This window comes from Diabrotica virgifera, chromosome 1, assembly GCF_917563875.1.
Source record: "Diabrotica virgifera virgifera chromosome 1, PGI_DIABVI_V3a".
Classification (NCBI taxonomy): Eukaryota; Metazoa; Arthropoda; class Insecta; order Coleoptera; family Chrysomelidae; genus Diabrotica; species Diabrotica virgifera.
The window spans coordinates 186,471,824-186,491,490 of NC_065443.1; the positions used below are offsets into that span (position 1 = coordinate 186,471,824).

Sequence of the window (19,667 nt, forward strand, 5' to 3'; positions counted from 1 at the left end):
TAATTACCAGCTATTTTATTGCTGGACATGCTGAAATCAAATCTTAAGATTTCCTATATTAGTAATATAGCTGTGCAAAGTCCACAGAAAGTGTGCTATTTTGTTTATAAACAAATTAGCACTCCGAAATCTTTTTTTTTATTATTGCTCTATAACTCCGAAAATTTTAACTTTAAACCAAAACACTCACATAAAAATTGACAGTAATTTAATTCTGCACATTGATAATTTATTCCAATTTCCTTCGACGGAAATTTTCTTCGGAAAATTCGGGTTTTCCAAACAAAATCTTTAATTTTCAACTAAAATTTGAGGGAAGTAATTATTTATCAATAATTAAATAATTTGGTGACAGTGACATAAATCTTTTTTGTTATGAGTGTCTTGAAGATATGAAAATTTGTATGTACAAAGAGGACCGGAATTAAAAGGTATCTAATGGTTCAAAGATTAAAATCCTGTTGTTTATAACTCTGTCGCAAATGCCGGTCAAATTTGACCGGTTATACCTGGAATCACTCCTCGCAATTCAATTTGTTTTTCTTCGAAAAGGACACAGAAGCCGTGCTCTTTTCAACAGCGTTAACTTAATTTAATTTAATCTAATATTTTCTGAGGGGTTCTATTTGTTTATAAGCCAAAAAATTGTTTCTTTATAACATTCCTGAGACCGCTCAAATGGTCCAATTTCAATCCTGTAAGGTACGTTGAATAGGTATAGTGCTTTTTTATATGAAAATCATAGTTATTCTGGTGTATCATAATCTTTCTGGTTATTATTTCGACCGAAATTTTTTAATTAACATTTTAATTATTGCTGAACTATTGGTTAGATTGTCGCCGGTCTCCTGATATACAGAGAGGGGCTAAATTATGGAATAAATTCATTTTCTCTAAAATGGACGATTTTAGAGAAAAATCCCGAAACAGGTCGATTTAATTTAATCTAATATTTTCTGAGGGGTTCTATTTGTTTATAAGCCAAAAAATTGTTTCTTTATAACATTCCTGAGACCGCTCAAATGGTCCAATTTCAATCCTGTAAGGTACGTTGAATAGGTATAGTGCTTTTTTATATGAAAATCATAGTTATTCTGGTGTATCATAATCTTTCTGGTTATGATTTCGACCGAAATTTTTTAATTAACATTTTAATTATTGCTAAACTATTGGTTAGATTGTCGCCGGTCTCCTGATATACAGAGAGGGGCTAAATTATGGAATAAATTCATTTTCTCTAAAATGGACGATTTTAGAGAAAAATCCCGAAACAGGTCGATTTTTATTTTTAAATTAAATTTCTTGGCATATATTTCAAACTAGTGACGTCATCCATCCGAGCGTGATGACGTAATTATTTTTTTAAATAGGAATATGGGTTCGTGTTGTAGCTCATTTACAAAGGCGTTCAATGCTCTATTCAGTATTATAAACATTAATATCATTATTTATACAGGGAGGCCAAAAAAAAATTTGAATTAAATTAATTGACGCAAGAAGAAGAATGCATGTAATTTATTTAACTCAAAATACATTCTATTGCTGTCAGAAAATAGAAAAAAATGTTTATTTTGCAAATAAACATTGCTTTTAGCTTAAATTAAAAGTTCAAACTGCCAATAGGTAGGAGGGAGGCTGTTTGTGATTTAATTTAAGCGAAAAGAAATGTTTATTTGTGAAATAAACCTTTTTTTCTATTTTCTGACAGCAGTACAATGTATTTTGAGTTAAATAAATTACATACATTCTTCTTGTTGCGCCAATTAATTTAATTCAAAATTTTTTTTGGCAACCCTGTATAAATACCTAATGATATTAATGTTTATATTACTGAATAGAGAATTAAACGCCCTTTCAAATGACCTACCACACGACCCCTATTCCCATTAACAAAATTATCGATTACGTCATCACGCTCAGATGGATGACGTCACTAGTATGAAATATATGCCAAAAAATTGTAATTTAAAAATAAAAATCGACCTCTTTCGGGATTTTGCTCCAAAATCGTCCGTTTTAAAGAAATGAATTTATTCCATAATTTAGCCCCTCTGTATAATCTACTATAATAAATCTTTCATGTCTTCAATTATTTAATTATTGATAAATAATTAGGTACTTCCCTAAAATTTTAATTGAAAATGGCAGATTTTTTGGGAAAACTCGGATTTTCTGAGTAAAATTTTTGTTGAAGGAAATCGGAAAAAAAATAACTTTGTGCAGAACTAAATTACGGTGAATTTTTATTTGAGTGTTTTTGGCTCAAAGGAAAAATTATAGGAGTTACAGACCACTAATTGAAAAAAAAAAGAAGATTTAGGAGTGCTAATTTGTTTATAAATAAAATAACACACTTTCTGCGGACTTGTCATACCCCATATTACTAATATATGCAATCTTAAGATTCGATTTTAGCAATAAAATAGCTGGTAAATAATTTTTCCCAAAAATGGTATTTTTTCGATAATTTTCCCAGACTATCAACAAAATCCAAGAAACCGAAGCGCCAACCCAAATTCTGAGCAGTCTCAACATGATAAGGTTAATATCCCCAAGAATCGCTATACTCTCCGGCTGTCATGGCGGTGTCGAAATAAAATTGCGACTGTCGAAATGAATTAGAATCAGGCCCCTTAAGCTGCGACAGAAACATCCTGTTATGGCTGTTACTCATCTCATACTAATGGCACCAGTGGCGCACCCAGGGGGTGGTTTGGGTGTTAAAACCCCTCCCACCGGCCACCAGTACATACAAAGAATAGTAGGAAAATGTAACTTGTCTTTAACAAACATACAAAAAAATTGCTGTGTAATATGTAAAAAAAGTAGAAAGAGGCTTTTCATCGATTGTCATTTGTTTCGAGCTTCTGTCATGTGTCACATAATATTAATATATCTACGTCATACGTCTTTGGTTTGTATCATTGGCAATACCAATAACGTATGACGTAGATATATTAATATTATGTGACACATGACAGAAGCTCGAAACAAATGACTGAATGAAAATCCCCATGAACGATCACATCAATCACTTATTTTGTATTTGCTGTCTTTTTCTATAAATAACAAACTTTTGTTATAGAAAAAGACAGCAAATACAAAATAAGTATTTAAGGTCAAATGTCTTCTTCTTTTTTTTTCTCAAAATGTCATTTTATGCGATTTTACATGATTTGGTGTTTATTTAAACAAATTTGCATTTTACATTGTAAAGTATCAATGAAAAAAAAAATATATTTTAGTAGAAGGGACTCAAAAATATCATTATATGGCATTATAACAAGTTATTTTGATGGAAAATCAGTTTTTGATCAAATTTTATAGTGTATAAAACGTTTAAATATCGTTTTTCTACAACCGTGTTAAAAATGCAATTTTTAGCACTCCATACGATCGTTATGCCACTTTAAGGCACTAGTGCTTTAAAATTTGTATGGCACTGCAGTTCGTATTGACCGTATAGGCAATTTTGATGTAATGTCAAAAAAATATAAAAATGGAATGTCAGTATCAAGTTCAAGTAAAAGTTTTTGTGGATATTGCCCTGTAATTACGTTTGTAGAAAAAATATTGTATGATATGCGTGTTAAAAAGTACATTTTTAAGGCACTCATGTGAATTGCAGAACTCGCTTCGCTCATTCTGAAAACTTTCGCACATGCGTGCCTTAAACGTGTACTTTTAACACTTATATCATAAATAACTATTTTTACATTTTCCTCCATTCCCAAAATACATTATAATCGATTTGGCTGAAAATATGCCCACAGATAGACTTTAAGTGGTTAGAATGATTTGAATTAGAAAAAGAAATAATCGTTTTCGTTTTGATTCAATTCGAGTCTCTTGCCATCCTCTGACACCGTGTTTCGGGGTCTCTACCCCTTATCAAAGAGGCTATGCAAGTAGACTGAACTGAATCAACTCGAAACGAAGAAGAACTGCATATATTAAAATATCTGCAGCAGAGTGTGGTTAGACTATCCTCTAACGGGGAATGACAAAATGAATAAAAATAAATTTCGACCAAGAGTCAGGATTCTGTTAACCGAGATACGATAGTACACTTCGCGTCAAAAAAAACTGGTACAACTCTTATAACCGAAAATCGTGTTTTTCAAGTTGTGTAAGTTGATCTTGTCACAAGTGTCATTCCAATTTCCAGGGCAAAGTTGCCAGTTCAACGAAAATATTATATCAAACTAGGTAAAAACGGGGCTGTGCGACAGACCGCATTTTTTAATACACTAAAAACTAAAACAATTGTAATTTTCCGTCATTTAAATTAAGTATCCATACATTGATTCGGTTTTTATTATAATTTATAAAAATATTTCAATTCAAAAATAATGATAGGTAATAAATCTTGGCATGACTTTAAATTATTATGTTTAATGTCAAATCGAGAGGTGTGATTGTAGGCCTTGGGCCCGCATATACAAATATTATTTATGACCACACCGTTGAAACTTTTTGTACTTGTTATTTGGATGGAGTCGGACAAATTTTGAGCTTGGCGCATTATGGTAGTGGGGCGTTTGTCTGTCAAGTGGTGACGAAGTTGTCAATTTTATGCAAGAAAAAAATTTATTACCACATTGGTCATTCTATTTTAATCAATGGATTTTATCATATAAACAACGAAAACAATTTTGTCGGACAAAAATATTGGGGCATATGACGCGTCGGACACGCTAAATATGTCAAATTTATGAAAATAATAAATTTATTACCACATCGATAATTTTAACGGTATCTATCATAAAACCTTTTTACAATAATGTGGTAACCTTGTCGGACAATTTTCACGGGGCATATGCGCAGTCGGACGCGCCGAAAATGTCAATTTCCTGAATTTTTTTTATTTACAACCATTTTTCCGACAGCATTAGTAGGTTATAAGTAATTATATTCTTAATCAAAAAAACAAAGCGTCGGACAAAAATATTGGGGCAACTCGACAGTCGGACAAAAAATTTAATTTTTATTAGTAAAGTATACTTTCAAATTATGCTGGGTTCGTGCATCCCTTATCTTTACAACCATTTTTCCGACAAAAGTAGTAGGTTACAAGTAATTATATTCTTAAACAAAAAATGTAATTGTCTGACAAAAATGTTGGGGCAAACGAACAGAAAACTTAATTCTTTTAGGCTATCGACGAGGAGGTATTATCAAAAAAAAATTTTAAAACTGTGTTTCTCGGTTACTTTTGAATCGATTTAGCTGAAAATTGGTACACACACTTAGTAAAGCATTTAAAAGGGTATGACGTAGATCGGAACCCAAAATTTTCCCAAAAAAATTTCGGACAAGAGGGAAAATTTTAGAAAAATTGTGATCTGATATTTGCGTACATACTCCTTGAACAACGACAAACATCGTTCTGTAGTTTTTTTTCTCGAAATAAAAAAAAATTTCCGACACAAGTATCAGGTTATAAGTAGTTATATTCCAAATCAAAAAATCTAAGTGTCCGACAAAAATATTGGGTCAAATCCAAAGTCGGACAAAAAATTTAATTTTTATTAATAAACTGTCTTTTAAACCTTTCTCGGTTCGTGCAACCCTTACCTTTAAAACCATTTTTCCGACAACATTAGTAGGTTATAAGTAATTATATTCTTAATCAAAAAATCAAAGTGTCGGACAAAAATATTGGGGCAATTCGACAGCCGGACAAAAAATTTATTTTTATTAGTAAAGTATACTTTCAAATTATGCTGGCTTCGTGCATCCCTTATCTTTACAACCATTTTTCCGACAAAAGTAGTAGGTTACAAGTAATTATATTCTTAAACAAAAAATATAATTGTCTGACAAAAATGTTGGGGCAAACGAACAGAAAACTTAATTCTTTTAGGCTATCGACGAGGAGGTATTATCAAAAAAAAATTTTAAAACAGTGTTTCTCGGTTACTTTTGAATCGATTTAGCTGAAAATTGGTACACACACCAAGTAAAGCATTTAAAAGGGTATGACGTAGATCGGAACCCAAAATTTTCTTAAAAAATTTTCCTACAAGACGGAAAATTTTAGAAAAATTGTGATCTGATAATTTGTGTACATACTCCTTGAACAACGACAAACATTGTTCTGTAGTTTTTTTTCTCAAAATAAAAAAAAATTTCCGATACAAGTATCAGGTTATAAGTAGTTATATTCCAAATCAAAAAATCTAAGTGTCCGACAAAAATATTGGGTCAAATCCAAAGTAGGACAAAAAATTTAATTTTTATTAATAAACTGTCTTTTGAATTTTACTGGGTTCGTGCAACCCTTACCTTTAAAACCATTTTTCCGACAACATTAGTAGGTTATAAGTAATTATATTCTTAATCAAAAAATCAAAGTGTCGGACAAAAATATTGGGGCAACTCGACAGTCGGACAAAAAATTTATTTTTATTAGTAAAGTATACTTTCAAATTATGCTGGGTTCGTGCATCCCTTATCTTTACAACCATTTTTCCGACAAAAGTAGTAGGTTACAAGTAATTATATTCTTAAACAAAAAATATAATTGTCTGACAAAAATGTTGGGGCAAACGAACAGAAAACTTAATTCTTTTAGGCTATCGACGAGGAGGTATTATCAAAAAAAAAATTTAAAACAGTGTTTCTCGGTTACTTTTGAATCGATTTAGCTGAAAATTGGTACACACACTAAGTAAAGCATTTAAAAGGGTATGACGCAGATCGGAACCCAAAATTTTCTTAAAAAATTTTCCGACAAGAGGGAAAATTTTAGAAAAATTGTGATCTGATAATTTGTGTACATACTCCTTGAACAACGACAAACATCGTTCTGTATTTTTTTTCTCCAATTAAAAAAAAATTTTCAGCACATGTATCAGGTTATAAGTAGTTATATTTCAAATCAAAAAATCTAAGTGCCCGACATAAATAGTGGGGCACATCCAAAGTCGGACAAAAAATTTAATTTTTATTAATAAACTATACTTTTAAACTATTCTGGGTTCGTGCATCCCTTATCTTTACAACCATTTTTCCGACAAAAGTAGTAGGATACAAGTAATTATACTCTTAAACAAAAAATGTAATTGTCTGACAAAAATGTTGGGGCAAACGAACAGGAAACTTAATTCTTTTAGGCTAGGGACGAGGAGGTATTATCCAAAAATATTTTAAAATAGATTTTTTCGGTTATTTTTGAATCGATTTAGCTGAAAATTGGTACACACACTAAGTAAAACATTTAAAAGGGTATGACGTAGCGCTGTACCCAAAATTTTCCCAAAAAAATTTCGGACAAGAGGGAAAATTTTTGAAAAATTGTGATCTGATATTTGCTTACATACTCCTTGAACAACGACAAACATCGTTCTGTAGTTTTTTTTTCCAATTAAAAAAAATTTCTGACACAAGTATCAGGTTATAAGTAGTTATATTCTATATCAAAAAATCTAAGTGTCCGACAGAAATATTGGGTCAAATCCAAAGTCGGACAAAAAATTTAATTTTTATTAATAAACTGTCTTTTAAACCTTACTCGGTTCGTGCAACCCTTACCTTTAAAACCATTTTTCCGACAACATTAGTAGATCATAAGTAATTATATTCTTAATCAAAAAATCAAAGTGTCGGACAAAAATATTGGGGCAACTCGACAGTCGGACAAAAAATTTATTTTTATTAATAAAGCATACTTTCAAATTATGCTGGCTTCGTGCATCCCTTATCTTTACAACAATTTTTCCGACAAAAGTAGTAGGTTACAAGTAATTATATTCTTAAACAAAAAATATAATTGTCTGACAAAAATGTTGGGGCAAACGAACAGAAAACTTAATTCTTTTAGGCTATCGACGAGGAGGTATTATCAAAAAAAAAATTTAAAACAGTGTTTCTCGGTTACTTTTGAATCGATTTAGCTGAAAATTGGTACACACACTAAGTAAAGCATTTAAAAGGGTATGACGCAGATCGGAACCCAAAATTGTCTTAAAAAATTTTCCGACAAGAGGGAAAATTTTAGAAAAATTGTGATCTGATAATTTGTGTACATACTCCTTGAACAACGACAAACATCGTTCTGTATTTTTTTTCTCGAATTAAAAAAAAATTTTCAGCACATGTATCAGGTTATAAGTAGTTATATTTCAAATCAAAAAATCTAAGTGCCCGACATAAATAGTGGGGCACATCCAAAGTCGGACAAAAAATTTAATTTTTATTAATAAACTATACTTTTAAACTATTCTGGGTTCGTGCATCCCTTATCTTTACAACCATTTTTCCGACAAGAGCAGTAGGATAAAAGTAATTATACTCTTTAACAAAAAATGTAATTTTCTGACAAAAATGTTGGGACAAACGAACAGGAAACTTAATTCTTTTAGGCTATGGACGAGGAGGTATTATCCAAAAATATTTTAACACAGATTTTTTCGGATATTTTTGAATCGATTTAGCTGAAAATTGGTACACACACTAAGTAAAACATTTAAAAGGGTATGACGTAGAGCTGTACCCAAAATTTTCCCAAAAAAATTTCGGACAAGAGGGAAAATTTTAGAAAAATTGTGATCTGATATTTGCGTACATACTCCTTGAACAACGACAAACATCGTTCTGTTGTTTTTTTTCTCGAAATAAAAAAAAAATTCCGACACAAGTATCAGGTTATAAGTAGTTATATTCCAAATCAAAAAATCTAAGTGTCCGACAAAAATATTGGGTCAAATCCAAAGTCGGACAAAAAATTTAATTTTTATTAATAAACTGTCTTTTAAACCTTTCTCGGTTCGTGCAACCCTTACCTTTAAAACCATTTTTCCGACAACATTAGTAGGTTATAAGTAATTATATTCTTAATCAAAAAATCAAAGTGTCGGACAAAAATATTGGGGCAATTCGACAGCCGGACAAAAAATTTATTTTTATTAGTAAAGTATACTTTCAAATTATGCTGGGTTCGTGCATCCCTTATCTTTACAACCATTTTTCCGACAAAAGTAGTAGGTTACAAGTAATTATATTCTTAAACAAAAAATATAATTGTCTGACAAAAATGTTGGGGCAAACGAACAGAAAACTTAATTCTTTTAGGCTATCGACGAGGAGGTATTATCAAAAAAAAAATTTTAAAACAGTGTTTCTCGGTTACTTTTGAATCGATTTAGCTGAAAATTGGTACACACACCAAGTAAAGCATTTAAAAGGGTATGGCGTAGATCGGAACCCAAAATTTTCTTAAAAAATTTTCCGACAAGACGGAAAATTTTAGAAAAATTGTGATCTGATAATTTGTGTACATACTCCTTGAACAACGACAAACATCGTTCTGTAGTTTTTTTTCTCGAAATAAAAAAAAATTCCGATACAAGTATCAGGTTATAAGTAGTTATATTCCAAATCAAAAAATCTAAGTGTCCGACAAAAATATTGGGTCAAATCCAAAGTCGGACAAAAAATTTAATTTTTATTAATAAACTGTCTTTTAAACATTTCTGGGTTCGTGCAACCCTTACCTTTAAAACCATTTTTCCGACAACATTAGTAGGTTATAAGTAATTATATTCTTAATCAAAAAATCAAAGTGTCGGACAAAAATATTGGGGCAACTCGACAGTCGGACAAAAAATTTATTTTTATTAGTAAAGTATACTTTCAAATTATGCTGGGTTCGTGCATCCCTTATCTTTACAACCATTTTTCCGACAAAAGTAGTAGGTTACAAGTAATTATATTCTTAAACAAAAAATATAATTGTCTGACAAAAATGTTGGGGCAAACGAACAGAAAACTTAATTCTTTTAGGCTATCGACGAGGAGGTATTATCAAAAAAAAAATTTTAAAACAGTGTTTCTCGGTTACTTTTGAATCGATTTAGCTGAAAATTGGTACACACACCAAGTAAAGCATTTAAAAGGGTATGGCGTAGATCGGAACCCAAAATTTTCTTAAAAAATTTTCCGACAAGACGGAAAATTTTAGAAAAATTGTGATCTGATAATTTGTGTACATACTCCTTGAACAACGACAAACATCGTTCTGTAGTTTTTTTTCTCGAAATAAAAAAAAATTCCGATACAAGTATCAGGTTATAAGTAGTTATATTCCAAATCAAAAAATCTAAGTGTCCGACAAAAATATTGGGTCAAATCCAAAGTAGGACAAAAAATTTAATTTTTATTAATAAACTGTCTTTTGAACCTTACTGGGTTCGTGCAACCCTTACCTTTAAAACCATTTTTCCGACAACATTAGTAGGTTATAAGTAATTATATTCTTAATCAAAAAATCAAAGTGTCGGACAAAAATATTGGGGCAACTCGACAGTCGGACAAAAAATTTATTTTTATTAGTAAAGTATACTTTCAAATTATGCTGGGTTCGTGCATCCCTTATCTTTACAACCATTTTTCCGACAAAAGTAGTAGGTTACAAGTAATTATATTCTTAAACAAAAAATATAATTGTCTGACAAAAATGTTGGGGCAAACGAACAGAAAACTTAATCCTTTTAGGCTATCGACGAGGAGGTATTATCAAAAAAAAATTTTAAAACAGTGTTTCTCGGTTACTTTTGAATCGATTTAGCTGAAAATTGGTACACACACTTAGTAAAGCATTTAAAAGGATATGACGTAGATCGGAACCCAAAATTTTCTTAAAAAATTTTCCGACAAGAGGGAAAATTTTAGAAAAATTGTGATCTGATATTTGCGTACATACTCCTTGAACAACGACAAACATCGTTCTGTAGTTTTTTTTCTCGAAATAAAAAAAAATTTCCGACAAAAGTATCAGGTTATAAGTAGTTATATTCCAAATCAAAAAATCTAAGTGTCCGACAAAAATATTGGGTCAAATCCAAAGTCGGACAAAAAATTTAATTTTTATTAATAAACTGTCTTTTAAACATTTCTGGGTTCGTGCAACCCTTACCTTTAAAACCATTTTTCCGACAACATTAATAGGTTATAAGTAATTATATTCTTAATGAAAAAATCAAAGTATCGGACAAAAATATTGGGGCAACTCGACAGTCGGACAAAAAATTTATTTTTATTAGTAAAGTATACTTTCAAATTATGCTGGGTTCGTGCATCCCTTATCTTTACAACCATTTTTCCGACAAAAGTAGTAGGTTACAAGTAATTATATTCTTAAACAAAAAATATGATTGTCTGACAAAAATGTTGGGGCAAACGAACAGAAAACTTAATTCTTTTAGGCTATCGACGAGGAGGTATTATCAAAAAAAAATTTTAAAACAGTGTTTCTCGGTTACTTTTGAATCGATTTAGCTGAAAATTGGTACACACACTTAGTAAAGCATTTAAAAGGGTATGACGTAGATCGGAACCCAAAATTTTCTTAAAAAATTTTCCGACAAGAGGGAAAATTTTAGAAAAATTGTGATCTGATAATTTGTGTACATACTCCTTGAACAACGACAAACATCGTGCTGTAGTTTTTTTTCTAGAAATAAAAAAAAATTTCCGACACAAGTATCAGGTTATAAGTAGTTATATTCCAAATCAAAAAATCTAAGTGCCCGACAAAAATATTGGGTCAAATCCAAAGTAGGACAAAAAATTTAATTTTTATTAATAAACTGTCTTTTGAACCTTACTGGGTTCGTGCAACCCTTACCTTTAAAACCATTTTTCCGACAACATTAGTAGGTTATAAGTAATTATATTCTTAATCAAAAAATCAAAGTGTCGGACAAAAATATTGGGGCAACTCGACAGTCGGACAAAAAATTTATTTTTATTAGTAAAGTATACTTTCAAATTATGCTGGGTTCGTGCATCCCTTATCTTTACAACCATTTTTCCGACAAAAGTAGTAGGTTACAAGTAATTATATTCTTAAACAAAAAATATAATTGTCTGACAAAAATGTTGGGGCAAACGAACAGAAAACTTAATTCTTTTAGGCTATCGACGAGGAGGTATTATCAAAAAAAAATTTTAAAACAGTGTTTCTCGGTTACTTTTGAATCGATTTAGCTGAAAATTGGTACACACACTTAGTAAAGCATTTAAAAGGGTATGACGTAGATCGGAACCCAAAATTTTCTTAAAAAATTTTCCGACAAGAGGGAAAATTTTTAGAAAAATTGTGATCTGATAATTTGTGTACATACTCCTTGAACAACGACAAACACCGTTCTGTAGTTTTTTTTCTCGAAATAAAAAAGAATTTCCGACACAAGTATCAGGTTATAAGTAGTTATATTCCATATCAAAAAATCTAAGTGTCCGACAAAAATATTGGGTCAAATCCAAAGTAGGACAAAAAATTTAATTTTTATTAATAAACTCTCTTTTGAACCTTACTGGGTTCGTGCAACCCTTACCTTTAAAACCATTTTTCCGACAACATTAGTAGGTTATAAGTAATTATATTCTTAATCAAAAAATCGAAGTGTCGGACAAAAATATTGGGGCAACTCGACAGTCGGACAAAAAATTTATTTTTATTAGTAAAGTATACTTTCAAATTATGCTGGGTTCGTGCATCCCTTATCTTTACAACCATTTTTCCGACAAAAGTAGTAGGTTACAAGTTATTCTTAAACAAAAAATATAATTGTCTGACAAAAATGTTGGGGCAAACTAACAGAAATCTTAATTCTTTTAGGCTATCGACGAAGAGGTATTATCAAAAAAAAATTTAAAACAGTGTTTCTCGGTTACTTTTGAATCGATTTAGCTAAAAATTGGTACACACGCTAAGTACTACACTTAAAAGGGCATGACAAAGAATTGTACACAAAATTTTCCAAAAAGATTTTCCGACAAGAGGGAAAATTTCGGAAATTTTTTTTAAAATTTTAGAATGTTCTCTACAAGGCGGAACCCGACATCCGACGCCCTGAAGGGCACTAAGGATTATGAGAAAGAAGAAGAAGAAGGAATGTTCTCTACGTTACGTCCTTATAAATATTATAAGGTGTATTTCTACAAATTTTCAGTTTGATCTATGTAGATCTAACCGAGAAAAATTGTTTATAGTTCGCTTTAGTCTCCTTGATGCTTATTATTTTTTTATATCCCAGAGAACGGCTGTTCCCGTACATGCGACACTATATTATACAAGAAATTTTCGATTTTCTAAATGTGACTGAATTGAAAAAATTGGGCCAAATCCAATCTTAAAATATAGGAAAAGAGATATATGTCCACCATCCATTTTGGTCCAAGGGTGTGGATTTTACGTCCCATTTACAGTCTGTTTTTCGTTCTCGTCCCCAAAACTCCCAAAAATTTAGAAAATTTAAGTCCGACTTTACAGCTTCCTTTAGTACTGAACAATACCTTTCCAAAGCATGTTTAATTTTGAAAATTCTTCTCTTCTTCTTCTTCTTCTTCTTCTTCCTTTTATATAGACATTACTCTGTCTGTTTTTCAATGTGCCTCCAGTAAGTTGTCATTCCACCTTTTTCGTGGTCTTCCCACTGATCGTCTTCCTATTGGGGAACCTTCTCTGACCGTCCTTACTACTCTATTTGTTGTCATTCGGCTTATGTGGTCGTTCCATTCTACTCTTCTGCTTTTCACCCCATAGGCGTAACCAGGGGGTGGTTTTGGGGGTTATAACCCCCCTTTTGGATGTACTTTGAGCTCTATACGCTTAACACAATTATTATTCCATACCCCCAGAGACCTTCAAGTAGACGTAACTCCCCCTAAGGATCATCCTGGTTACACCTCTGTTTCACCCAGTTATTAATGTTGTCCACCTTGCATCTCCTTCATATATCTGCACTTCTAGCTCTATCCCACAGCGTCTTACCATCGATTTTTCGCAATGTTTTCATCTCTGCTGTTTCTATAGCATTCTTTTTGTCCTTTCTGTATCAGGTTGTGTTTCTGCCGCGTATGTCATTATTGGTCTGATGACTCTTTTGTAAATTCTGCCTTTCACTTCTTTTCTGATGTTTTCATTTCTCTATATTGTTTCATTCAGGCAACCTGCGGCTCTGTTTGCTTTATTCACCTGATCTTCCACTTTTGTTTCGAGCTTTCCGTAGCTGCATAGTGTGATGCCTAGATATTTAAAATCCATGACTTGTTCTATTATTTGACCCTCCAGCTCTAATTTACACCTTATTAGATCTGCTGTTATAACCATGCATTTAGTCTTTTTTAGGGAAATTTACATGTTAAATTTTCTAGCGGTTATATTAAATTCGTGCAGCATACGTTGTAAATCATCTTCACTTTGAGAGATTAGTATTGCGTCGTCTGCATAGCTGATTATTTTAAGTGGTTTTTCTCCCATTTGGTATTCTTTTTTTGTTCTTACTTTTTTTATTATTTCGTCCATGATCAGGTTGAACAACAGAGGACTCAGGGAATCTCCCTGTCTTATCCCATTGTAATTTTGAAAATTGTATATACCATTCAAAAGTTACCGATCTCAGAAATTTTATTCAATTTCTATTTAAAAAGGGAAAAATGTTTTTTCTCAAAGTTCGCATCACCCCGTGGAATATTCTAGCATCTATAAAATACTAAAATTAATACCTAACTATAGCCTCATTCCTTCTCAACATTCAGTTTTTTCATTCATTCGTTTATGTTGGATAATAAAAAAGTTAAGGACTTTAATAACTAGCCATGTTTTTCATAGACAAAGTGTGTTTTTAAATGGCAAACTTTAAGGAGTAATTGTGCATGACAAAATAAAGTCAGTTTGCTTTACGAGAAAAACGTATGTCCACAAATGCATCGTTTCCGAGATAGGGGGTGTTGAAGTTTTTCTGACAAACTGACGATTTATTTATTGCTTTAAAACCAGTTGAGATATGCAAATGAAATTTGGTGGGTTTTAAGAGGTAGTTATTGCACATTTTTAACTACAGTTAAGAATTTAATATTCACCATTGGCGCGCATACGGGTAATATGAGCCGAAAAATACGTAATTTAATATGAAGTCAAAAATGTATAAAAATTAATTTTTTTTAATTTGTACCAAAACGCCCCATTATTTTTGTCCGACAAGTGATCCAATATGCATTACACATGTAACAAAACAGTACAAAATAAAAATAACATCTGTGGTAATAAATAAAAAAATTTCAGGAGATTGACATTTTCGGCGGGTCCGACTGCGCATATGCCCCGTGAAAATTGTCCGACAAGGTTACCACATTATTGTAAAAAGGTTTTATGGTAGATACCGTTAAAATTATCCATGTGGTAATAAATTTATTATTTTCATAAATTTTAAGTTATTTTTCGGGTGTAACTTCAATGATATTATGCTAAAAATGATGGTGTATCGCATATTTAAAATGCGTTTATCTCGAAAACGGTTGAGTTTAGGAAGATGAAAGAAGTATACCTTTATTAAGTAAAACTAATAGGAAAATAAAAATTTTAATGTCAAAATTATACAGAGTGAGGGATAAAAAAAATTGAACGTAATAAATGAGTGCTGAAAGGCATATGTGGCGCCCTCTGGGTAATGCATAATTTTTGGTAAGGAATTTAGATTTCTCGACCCAAGAAACCTCCAAATATAAAATTTCATGTTGTTATCTCATACCTATCAGGAAATATTAAATAATAAATAAAAAAAAAGTTTAACTTTGACACCCTGTATCTCGGCTATTATAAACTTTGTACTAAGGTAAGTTAGCTTAAATCGGCCTATTTTAACCTCAGGAACCTGAGGTTAAGCTATGGCCCATTCTTTACCAAACACCCTGTATGCATAAAAATTACTTCTTCTTTTAATTGTACCAAAACGCCCCATTATTTTTGTCCGACAAGTGATCCAATATGCATTACACATGTAAAAGAACAGTACAAAATAAAAATGACATCTGTGGTAATAAATAAAAAATTTTCAGGAAATTGACATCTTCGGTGCGTCCGACTGCGCATATGCCCCGTGAAAATTGTCCGACAAGGTTACCACATTATTGTAAAAAGGTTTTATGATAGATACCGTTAAAAGTACCGATGTGGTAATAAATTTATTATTTTCATAAATTTGACATATTTAGCGTGTCCGACGCGTCATATGCCCCAATATTTTTGTCCGACAAAATTGTTTTCGTTGTTTATATGATAAAATCCATTGATTAAAATAGAATGACCAATGTGGTAATAAATTTTTTTCTTGCATAAAATTGACAACTTCGTCACCGCTTGACAGACAAACGCCCCACTACCATAATGCGCCAAGCTCAAAATTTGTCCGACTCCACCCAAATAACAAGTACAAAAAGTTTCAACGGTGTGGTCATAAATAATAATTGTATATGCGGGCCCAAGGCCTATTGGTTTCTCGTAAATTGTAGGACAAAACTGCATTAAGTTGTGTAGAATACATAAAACACACTGGAAAAATGAAAAATTTAATTTGAAATTAATACAAAATGAATAACTTTTACAGTGAACAAGTGTGTAATTTAAATATACCGGGTGGTGAATCGGAAAACGGGCCATAGGAAACTCAATGTAAAATTCTAAACTGTTGAATTCCTGCTTCCCTATCTATTTTACATCAAAAGTCATGAGAAGTTATTTGTAGAGGATTGAAATCTGTATTAAAAACAGAAGTTACAATTGTTCTACGATTTAAACACATTCCAAAATTTTGAAAAATATAATGTATTTACCGCAGTAGGTATGTGTGGGTATGTTAGGCCACACGTTACTATTTAACTGACAGTGAGCACATTATTGACTGAAGAAAATATCTTTATTATTAATACTTTCTCCTTAACTAAGGGTATCTTATCAACTTTATTGTGTTTTAAACAAAAAATGATAAAATAATTTAAAAAATTGACAGTTCTAATTGTTAATATAATAAATTCATTGTCAACAAATGCAATCTTATACACATTATTGTATTGTGTGTGGCCTAGCTTTGGCGTATTACTCTGAAAATTGTATTATATTTTTACAAAATTTTGAATAATTATTGTTCATAGAACAATATTAACAGTTGTTTTCAATAGAGATTTCAATTCTCTACAAATAGTTTCTGATGACTTTTGATGTAAAATAATTAGGGAAGCAGGAATTTAACAGCTTAGAATTTTACATTGAGTTTCCTATGGCCCGCTTTCCAATTCACCACCCGGTATGTATTACAATTATTCGAAATATACATTTTAAACGTTATTTTTTTGTATTTAGATTTAGTGCAATTGCGTTATCTGTGATGGCAACAACGAAGTGATTCACGAACAATAATTGTCAGTCTGAACACAGGTTTACATTGGGAAAAAAAGTGTACCAGTTTTATATGACGCGAAGTGTACCAAGCGGCGCCGCTAGGAGGAGCATTGAATTACATTACAATACAAACTCAAAATACTCAAAAGTATAATTAGTCCAGTCGGGATAGCATTTGACCTTGCATGCCGAGCTGCTCAAAATTTTATTTTTCTTATCTTTAGGGGGGTCAAAAGTAGTCTAAATTTAAAATCGCGAATGAATTCCTCCGTTACGTTTGCCACCATCTTGATTTTAAAGGAGAACCGTTTTTGTACAATATCTCCGCCATTTTTAACTTTTCCACAAAAATGGTAGAAACTGAAATTGTTAAAAATAAATCGTATTTACAATTATTACAATTTCTTTTTAAAAATTTTTGTCGTGAGGTCGATATTTTCTGAGTTAATTATACTTACAGTAACCGCCTATATTTTTGACCATGATATTGCATGTAACTTTTTTATTATTGTAATATAATTCAAATCCTAACCACTTAAAGTCCTATGTTTTGGCTATCTGTGGGCAAATTTTCAGCCAAATCGATTATGATGTACAGTCGAACCCGCTTATTAGAATACCTCTTAAAGGAATATCCCGGTTTAAGGAATAGAAATTTGAGGTCCCGAAACATTTATAGTAGCAACCAATGATCGGTTATTAGAATATCCCGGTTATAGGAATACTTTTACTTGGCACAAAGGCTATTCCAATAAGCGGGTTTGACTGTATTTTGGAAATGAAGGAAAATGACGGTATTTTAACGTTTTCTACACTATAAAATTTGATCAAAAACCTGTTTTGAATCCAAATAACTTGTTACCTATACCTATAATGCCATATAAATGACATTTTTGAGTCCCTTGTATTAAAATAGTATGTTTTCCATTGATACTTTACGATAGAAAATGCAAATTTGTTTAAATAAAAATACAAAATCACTATAAAATCGCTTAAAATAACAATTTGAGAAAAGAAGAAGAAGACAATTCGACCTTAAATGTTTTATTTCTACATCTCTCAGATGCTATATATATACAAATTTTCAGACAAATCGGAGATCCAAAAGTTTTTTTGATCCAAAATTGAGTGATTTGAAATGGAATCACCCGTAATTATATGGTATAAGTTCTTGGCTTGTGGCAGGTGTCGTCCATTGACGATTGGCGACTCTCTGGAATTGACCTAGCAGCTTGGTCTTCTGGCCAAAGTCTTTTTAGGCTTAGGAGTCTGTCAATCACTGGAGGGTTTTGAATTTTAAACTTTATCGCAGAGTAAATGTTGAAAAATACTTTTTATTGTACCTATTATATTATATAAACAATGAAATATTATTCTGGTCCAGATAATAAAAATATTATTTATAACAATTATTAAAGCTAATTGGCTGTCCCCATAGCCATAATTTCCACAAAAAGAAGAAGAAGAAAAAAAATAAAAAAAGTCCTACGTATTACTACACCCTTCCTCGAGGCACTTACGAAATTTTTTCAAAATTACAAAATTTTTCATCAAGTTAATTATCGCGAAAAAGGATATAATGTGAGATTCTATCTAACGGCGCGACTACTCGCGGGTTAAGTACAGTAGTCTAGCTATATTTGTCTGTCGTGCGAGTGTGAGCGTATCTACCAAGAGGTGGGTTTAATGGAACGACAGTGACACAGAGGCGGCAGCCATCATATGCTAGAGAGAGAAAGCTAAGCGCCGGTAAAGAGAGATAAATAGACCACCGACCCGAACTTCTCCGCGTTAGGCTATTTTTCGGACCTGGCCTAATCTATTGTGTTATTATATCTATGGTGAGAACACGACTTTTAAAAATATTTCAAAATCAAAATTAGCCAAATCAATCCAGTCTTTCTCATAGTTATAAAATAAAAAAAAAGTACGAGTCAGAAAACGTTGGTTGTCAAATAAAATTAGAGGATGCCAGAAAAAAATTGAGTGCAGCGACTGTACAGGGCAATTGATTGTATCCCCCGTCGCATGGCGAAGGAAAAAATCACCAGTTTTATATAATAGTATCATTGCTTAAAAAAAGAAATTCCTTTTTAAAAAATGATAGTATAATTATTATAATATAATATAATATAATATAATATAATATAATATAATATAATATAATATAATATAATATAATATAATATAATATAATATAATATAATATAATATAATATAATATAATATAATATAATATAATATAATATAATAATTATAATAGTATTATTAGGTAGATATAAAAAACTCTAAGAGAAAAAGTAACTTTTAGACCTGACAACAATGCATATAATAAGACATATGTTTTAAGATGCTCAGTTGCCAATAGTGTGATCTGACTTAGTCTCCTTGGATTATATTAGTCCTAATATCCACAACAAAGAAATATATTACAATTCTTATTATCACGAATAATCTTTACATTCTCTAGATAGCAACAAAT

At 31.3% G+C, this 19,667-nt stretch overlaps 1 protein-coding gene and 1 long non-coding RNA gene across 3 annotated transcripts in view; one reads left to right on the plus strand and one right to left on the minus strand.

Annotated features, from left to right (window-relative positions):
• LOC126878982 (vitamin K-dependent gamma-carboxylase) overlaps nt 1-19,667 on the minus strand; it is a 260,299-nt gene that overhangs the window by 101,476 nt on the left and 139,156 nt on the right. The window lies entirely within an intron of this gene.
• On the plus strand, nt 2,638-18,602 carry LOC126878984 (uncharacterized). The gene is made up of 2 exons (XR_007695923.1): nt 2,638-2,771; nt 18,274-18,602. It is a non-coding gene; the product is annotated as an uncharacterized LOC126878984 (long non-coding RNA).